The sequence below is a fragment of the Argiope bruennichi genome, chromosome 9 (genome assembly GCF_947563725.1).
Source record: "Argiope bruennichi chromosome 9, qqArgBrue1.1, whole genome shotgun sequence".
In the NCBI taxonomy this organism is placed as follows: domain Eukaryota; kingdom Metazoa; phylum Arthropoda; class Arachnida; order Araneae; family Araneidae; genus Argiope; species Argiope bruennichi.
This window is the reverse complement of record NC_079159.1, coordinates 88975610-88983449: the sequence shown is the minus strand read 5'-3', so window position 1 is coordinate 88983449 and position 7840 is coordinate 88975610. Positions and strand designations below refer to the sequence as shown.

General features: G+C 34.4%; 1 long non-coding RNA gene across 2 annotated transcripts in view; it reads right to left on the bottom strand.

The window, feature by feature from the left end:
* Window positions 1-266: 266 nt before the first annotated feature.
* Window positions 267-7840, bottom strand: part of LOC129984814 (uncharacterized) — a 28730-nt gene continuing 21156 nt past the window's right edge. Inside the window, exon 3 of one of the 2 annotated variants that reach the window (XR_008785527.1) lies at window positions 267-880. This is a non-coding gene — a long non-coding RNA (uncharacterized LOC129984814). The remainder of the gene's footprint in view (window positions 881-7840) is intronic. The other variant, XR_008785526.1, reaches the window with a different exon arrangement.

Below are 7840 nucleotides of genomic sequence, written 5' to 3'. Positions count from 1 at the left end.
TAGAATTTTTGAATATATGTACCTGATACAATAAAATCAGGTATCAAAATCAGTTTTAATATCATTCGCATAAATTTTTTTAAAAAAATGTTGTTTTAATTTTTTTTTAAACAAAATGATAAAAAAAATTATAAACTTTTTAATGCATACTAAATGTTTAAATTCAATGTTTGCCTGGTCTGTTTATTTGTGAGTATGTCAGCGAACCAGGGAAAAAAAAACAACTACAAACCTTTTGATAACATAAAATATAACAACAGCAACAAATGATGTACTAAAATTCAAACAAAGTTGATTTTAATTTGAAAATGTCCAATAGTACATAACCACAATAAATCAAATGAAAGTACAAAATTAAATAAGCCTGAAAAAAAAACTACAAAAGTCTCCCCTCTTGAGGTTTTGAGAAGCCTAGGTAGTTGCCTATTTTACCTTTTCGATAATTTGGCCTGCAATCAATCTAATGCATTTAACACAGATTCCAAACGCAATTCAATGTCATATCCGAAAATCTGAATAAGTTCCATTAACACACAAACTTTGAAATTGTTTTCAGTGATGAATAGTTCTCCGTTTGGATTCTTCGTAATTGATGAAATGAATTACTTGGAAAAGATTGATGAAAAAGCTAAATTTGTGTGAGCTACACATATCCGAGATAGATGACAGAATGAACAGTAAAAACACGAAATAATAATCAGCTTCATATTTTCTTTCAATCCAAGGCGAAGGATGGCAACTGGAAGCCATTGCCACAGAACTGCATAAAAGCAACAGGAGATTCTTTAATAATGCTATGCGTACGGCCATTACAGATGAAAAAAGATCGCTTGAATTCTTGACAGGAGAAAACTGCAAATGGATAGCCAATTCTAATTCTCTAGAAGAAAAAAATATTTAAGAGAAATCAATTTTTGAATAACAATCCAAAATATCATTAAAAAATAACTAAAAGTTATTTAAAAAGTGATTTATCAGTTTTCATATTTCAGATTGAACTTTTTTTAAAAATTAAGTAAAATAAATTTGTTTAGATCTGAAACGGATTGGCTACAACAGAATTGAAAAACTCTTTTGAATTCATTAACTGTTTTGACTGTATAATTTTTATTTTCCCAATTTTTCATTGTTAACTGTATTATTATTATTATTTCTACTTAAGCATCAGATTAACCGTAACTGTGACACAGAACGGTTTCACTTTCTCCTGCATCGCTTGTATTTTATTCTTTATACACTCAATGCTCTTTGCAATTGATTAAAATAAATATTTTTGTAGTTAAAACGATGGAAACGCAATTTTACCAAGTTAATTCTTCATTGTGAACTACACTTTAAGAAGCTTTCAAATGGAGATATGCATTTAATATTTATTATTTGGATAATAAATACCAAACTCCATCGATCCTTTCATCGTGCTTCGTCTATTTATGTATATCTGTGTATGAACATGATAATTCATAAACAGAAAGAGCTCAATATTTGAAATTGGTGGCATGGCCGGTACGACCGGAGTTTAACCTCCTGCTTGGCGCAATTTTCAAAAATCGCCAATTCGCCGACAACGTTCTTGCGCCGTGTTTTGCGAAATGTTCAAAAGCGAGGGAGCAATGTCCAATCATAGCGCATAATAAAGGCGAAAGATAATAAGTTTGCCAGTCTGGAGGTTGCCAGCTTTGGCGCGTTATCGTAATTTGGCGAAGAAGGGGGTTAAACTCCGGTTCAACCGCATGGCCTTTGCATTTGAATTGAAATTCCAATCAAACTGTGGACAAAACCTTTCAGAAGTCTGTCTATCTGTGTGCAATGAATGGAATAACTCAAAATCGTAACGAAATTATCACAATTATGGACTCGTATCAAGTTTTGGAGAAAACATGTTAAAGGATAGACCGTCTGTCTGTCTATTCGAGATTATATGAAAGGACATCTCAAAAATGCAAGAGATAAATGAATTTTGCTAATGACATGATCAAACTTCAGTTTTAATTTGGTTTAGTTATATTATCGTCACGTTTTAAAATAACACTTGGACTATTTTGAGAACGGACCTCGTAATTTTGAACCACGGTCCGATGATGAGGATAATATCTGAGCTGGTTAGGTTACTGGATTAAGATTTACGATGTCTTCGAAAATTGTAAACTCTTCTTTCTAAACAACCTATCTAAGTGGGATTTTTGATGAAACGAAAACTGGCCGTTCATGAGAGCTTAATGCTTCTACATTTTTATGGTTCTTTTTCGTTTATTTATTTATTTTTTTTTGTTATACTACATAATAGTTACTGTTTTTAACTATGATTGTACGGTATTACAGCACCATTACAGGGTGTAGAAGTAATTACCCGTTGTCTATCATTGGTTAATGACATCTATTTTTTTTGTCTTTTAATTTATATAATATTACCTTTTTCATTCTGACAGTCTGCTTATAAATTTTCGTTTTAAAAATAATTTTTGATTTTCAGATAATAAATATCAAAACATTTTTACTTTCTCTTATATGAAGTATGGAAAAAGTAATGCAACTGTCAAAAAATTCGAACTCGACATTTTGACCAATCTAAACGTTTCAGATATTAATGATGTTCGAAAAACTCATTTTCGAAATTATGTCTTTCTATCTGTGAGCTAGATCAACAAAATTTGATATATGGACTTTAGACAAATTTGGAGATTTCAATCAAATTTTAAATGAAATCCATTCGGAGGAAGGTTGTCAGTTTTGCTGTTCGACCATAAGTAAATTAGAAAACTAATACAAAATGTAAAAAGTCAGATAGTATAAATCTGGTGCACATGTTTAGAAAAATTTAGAATACAATTAATTTTTGAACGAAATTTATCAAAAGATTGATCCTTTGTCGGTTTTGTACTTTCGCTTGCATTTAAATACAGTAACTCATAAAGGCAATTAATGAAATTCGGTATGCTATCTTATGGCTATGGTTTAAATCGATTGAAAAATTGTTTCTCTAATATATATACGTACAACAGATTTTGTAAATTTTTTGCTAGATTCACATCAAATATCTTTAATTCGTAATTAATATTCGCCAATTCCATACAAGGTATTTTCCGCCTCAGCTGTGGTCCATAATTTATGCAGGAGAAGGGGGATAAACCATTTATTAGAGAGCATACGAGAAAGTTTCATGGAGACTACTCCTTCTTTTTTTTAAAAAAGCACGATATTTTTGCAGACGATTAGAATACAGAAAATAGTTTCAAAGGAATTGCGAAAGAGCGAAACACAAAAATATTTTTAGCAAATTTTAAATGTAATCACATTTACGTAATATATATATTATTAATTCGAAAATAAGGAATTTTATATGTTATGGCCCCCTTAGGGACTCACCTTCTTTAGGTGGGTACGGGTGTCCCAATCCCGAGGTACCCAGGGATCTTTACTCTTTCTTCTCTCTTCCTACTCTCTCCTTTCCCTTTTATCTCCCCCCCCTTCTCTCTTTAAATTCCCCCTTCTGTTTTTCTTCATTCTTCCATCCCTCGACGGTAAGCGAGGGGGCTATCCATGAGAAGCTGTCGCCGCTCTGTTTGCTTCTTGCTTCTCATGGACAGCCAAAAACCCCACGTGTTCGCCGTGCGTGACGATCCTTTAGACCGGTGGTACATTTCGGTCCCTGATGTATCAATCGGCCGGTATCCCAGATGTTTGACTGGACTGCTCAAGGGGATCAAGCGAAAGGGTCACTTCTTGGGCTTGGCGTTAAGGGTGGTCACTGTCCCCAGGGGTGACTCTCAGCGTATAGGTTCTGGCTAGCACCATGGTAAGCGCCGAGGCTGGGAATGTTTAGAGCCGGTGGCTGCCATCCTTTGTTGGGCTCCGTGGTGGGCGGTGCCATCGGGCCTGAACTTTTGTCTTTTTTGCATGGGTCTTTTTTCTCAAACCGATTCCGATAAGTCAATTAACGTTGCACAAACTGAGCTTACGAAGTTTTTTCCAAAATTTTTAGTTATACATGGTAAAGACGATAAACTTAAAAACATGTCGCCTTTTTTGATACAAAAATATATTCAAAGTACTACTGGGAACGTCACATCTGTAAAGAAGCTTAGATTTGGAGATTTGTTAATAGAGTCTGCGACGCCGAAACAACTTCTGTCAATAAAGAATTTCGGTGATGCCCCAATAGAAGTATCTGGTCATAAAACTCTGAATTATACCAGAGGTGTCATATCTAGTATGGACCTTATTATGGTGAGTGATGAAGAATTTGTTTCTGAACTGCAGTCATTTAGAGTAACAAGTGCACGCCGTATAACATTAAAAAGAGATGGTAAAATAATTCCAACTAAGCATGTTATTTTAACATTTGCTACACATGTGCTTCCCAGAAAGATAACAGCTGGGTTTATAAGTTGCGATGTACGTCCTTTTGTGCCAAACCCGGTGCGTTGTTTTAAATGCCAGAGGTTTGGACATACAAAAACTAGTTGCCGAGCTTCTTCCTCTCGTTGTCCACAATGTTCTGAAACTGGCCATGATGACACTCCTTGCACAAAGCCCGAAAAATGTGTTAACTGCAACGGTAGTCATCCTGCTTATTCTAAGTCCTGTCCCAAGTGGAAGATTGAAAAGGAAATCCAGACCATTAAAATTTCTAGAAATATCTCTTTTGCAGAAGCTAGGAAAATAGTTGAAAGTCGAACTCCAAAGGAAAATCTCCCATACAGTACAGCTTTAAAAAGGACGACTTGTTCCAGTATGCAAACTGAACCGATACAAATTCAAGAAAACATAGTCCATCACAAACAATCTCGAAGCCTTTCCCTTCTCCATCAAATGAGGAATACATTACTATTAAACTGAAAGATTGGCTTGAAATAGTAAATCTAACAAGTCTTCTATAATTAAAGAAAAAAACATTACAAAAAACCAAAAAAACTTTAAAAACTGTTCCACAAAATAAAAATAAAAAGAAGAATCTTTCTATTCAAAACGAAAATGAACAGAAAGAAAAGATAAACGTCAATAAGGATGTCCAACTCAACATCCAGTAAAGAAGTTGAGTTGGAAATTCATCCATCCGAAGAATCTCTCAGCGAAATGGATCTGAGCGATGAAGCTAGAGTTGGCACAGCCAAGCCAAAAGTTTTCAAATCTAAATTCTTCAAGAAACCAAAATGACAAATATTAATTTAGTCTCTTGGAATTGCCATGGTTTTCAAGCTCATAAAGAGGATATCTAATCTATTATTAACAAATATCAACCTGTTTGCTTGGGGATACAAGAAACGTATTTAACTCCACGTGTCTCTCCCAATCTTAAAAACTATGTTCTTCAAAGAAAAGATAATGAACGAAATTCTAGAGCATCTGGCGGAGTTACATCTTTAACTTTACGTCATTTGCCAAGTAATGAAGTTGTTTTAGACACAAATTTACAGGCAATTGCTGTCAAAATTCAGTTGAAAATTCTAACAACAATTTGCTATTTATATCTGCCCCCAAATGAACATATTGAACAACGACATTTGGATCAATTAATAGAACAGTTGCCAGAACCTTTTTTTCTCCTAGGTGATTTAAACGGACATAATCATATCTGGAATAATGATGATATCAACACTAGAAGAAGGCAAATAGAAAAACTAATTGATGACCATTGTCTCTGTATACTTAATGACAATAATCCCACTCACTTTCATCAAGCTAGCAAAACATTCCACACGATTGATCTTGCACTTTGTTCTCCTTCCCTTGCTGGAAATTTTCCGTGGACTCAAATTTATACAACAGCGATCACTTTCCTATTGTATTGACGTACTTGCACAATGATTTTTTATTTCCTAAAAGACCTGTGAGATATAATATTAGTAAAGCAAACTGGCCATTGTTCAATTCAATATGTCAACTTACACCAGATATGATTGATTATACTTCTATTGATTTGGCAGTCAAGCTTGTAACCGAACATATAATTGCAGCAGCAGATCTCAGTATTCCCAAAACATCGGGGAAAATACCAAAGCTATGCAAACCGTGGTGGAATGACAAATGTGAAAACTGTAAAAGAGCACTAGACAAAGCATGGAATACCTTCAGGAGATACCCTACCACCCAAAATCTCATTAAATTTAAAAAAGCAAAATCCGAATTTCGTAGAATCCGACGCATTAGTCAGGAGCAATCCTTTCATTCGTATGTCAATTCCATTCAAGGACAAATACCTTCTAAAATCATGTGGGACAAAATAAAAAAGATTTTTGGCTGTTACTCAAATTCAGATAAAATATCCTTTTTAAAATTGAACGGACGAGTAATTTCTAATGCAAAAGAAATTGCTAATCTAAATGGACAAACTCTTTCTAACATATCGAGTGAAGAATTTTATCCAGCAGATTTTATTGCTTTTAAAAAACAGACAGAGAAACAAACATTAGATTTTCTACCTTCATATGGGGAGGAATATAATACTACTTTTAAATTTAATGAATTGAAAAATGCATTAAAAAAGTCCCACTCTACATCACCGGGACCTGACGGAATACATTATGATATGCTGAAACATCTCGGCGATTCGTCATTGCGAGTACTCTTAACTTTATTTAACAGAATTTGGATAGAAAGATTCTTTCCAACCTGCTGGCAAAAAGCAATAATAATTCCTATTCTCAAACCTGGGAAATATCGGCAAGATCCCTCTAACTATAGACCAATAGCCCTTACTAGTTGCCTCAGTAAACTAATGGAACGTATGGTAAGTCACAGACTGATGTACGTCTTAGAAGAGAAAAACTGGATTTCCCCTTTCCAAAGCGGTTTTCGCAAAAAGAGAAGTACATTAGATAATTTACTAAAATTGGAGACTGCTATCAGAGAGGCATTTGTAAGCAAAAAACATCTTGTATCTATTTTCTTTGATATGGATAAAGCCTACGACCGAACCTGGCGTTATGGCATTTTGAAAGATTTATTTAACTTGGATTTAAAAGGGAATCTACCAATTTTTGTACAAAGCTTTTTGAGAACAAGGATCTTTCAAATTCGTGTTGGTGATATTTTATCAGATACTTTTATTCAGCATGAAGGTGTTCCTCAAGGTAGCGTACTAAGTGTTTTACTGTTTATCATTAAGATAAATGGGATTGTTTCGAAACTCTCACCATTTGTACACACTTCACTTTATGTCGATGACATCCAAATCCATTGTGCTAATGAAAGTTTGGATTTCATTCAAAAACATTTACAAGCATCCATAAACAACATGATAAACTGGGCTTTGAAAAATGGGTTTGTTTTTTCTCCTCAGAAAACAGTTAGCGTTCACTTCTGCAAGCGACGTGGCCTTCATACAGATCCAGAGCTTCGACTGAATGAGTCGGTCATTCCCACAGTTAGTGAGAAAAGGTTTTTGGGCGTGATATTAGATAACAAACTAACATTACGCTCTCATATTCAAAACTTGAAAAGAAAATGCCTTCAAACGCTAAATATTATAAAAGTCCTATCAAACACCTCTTGGGGAGCAGATAGAGCCTCTTTGATGAAGATATATAAATCACTGATACGTTCAAAGCTTGACTACGGGGCACCCATTTATGGCTCACCTGCCAAATCTACCTTGAAATTGTTAGACTCAGTGCATAATCAAGGACTTCGTATAGTTACAGGAGCTTTTAGAACATCGCCAATTCAAAGTTTACAAGTTATAAGTGGTGAGCCCTCCTTAGAACTCAGGCAGAAACGACTTTGTTTATCCTATTTTTATAAAATTAAAAGTGTCAAATACCATCCACTGTGCAACAAGGTTCTCCATCCTATATACGGATCATGATTCTCTAGGAGATTGTCTTTTACACCAACTTTTGGA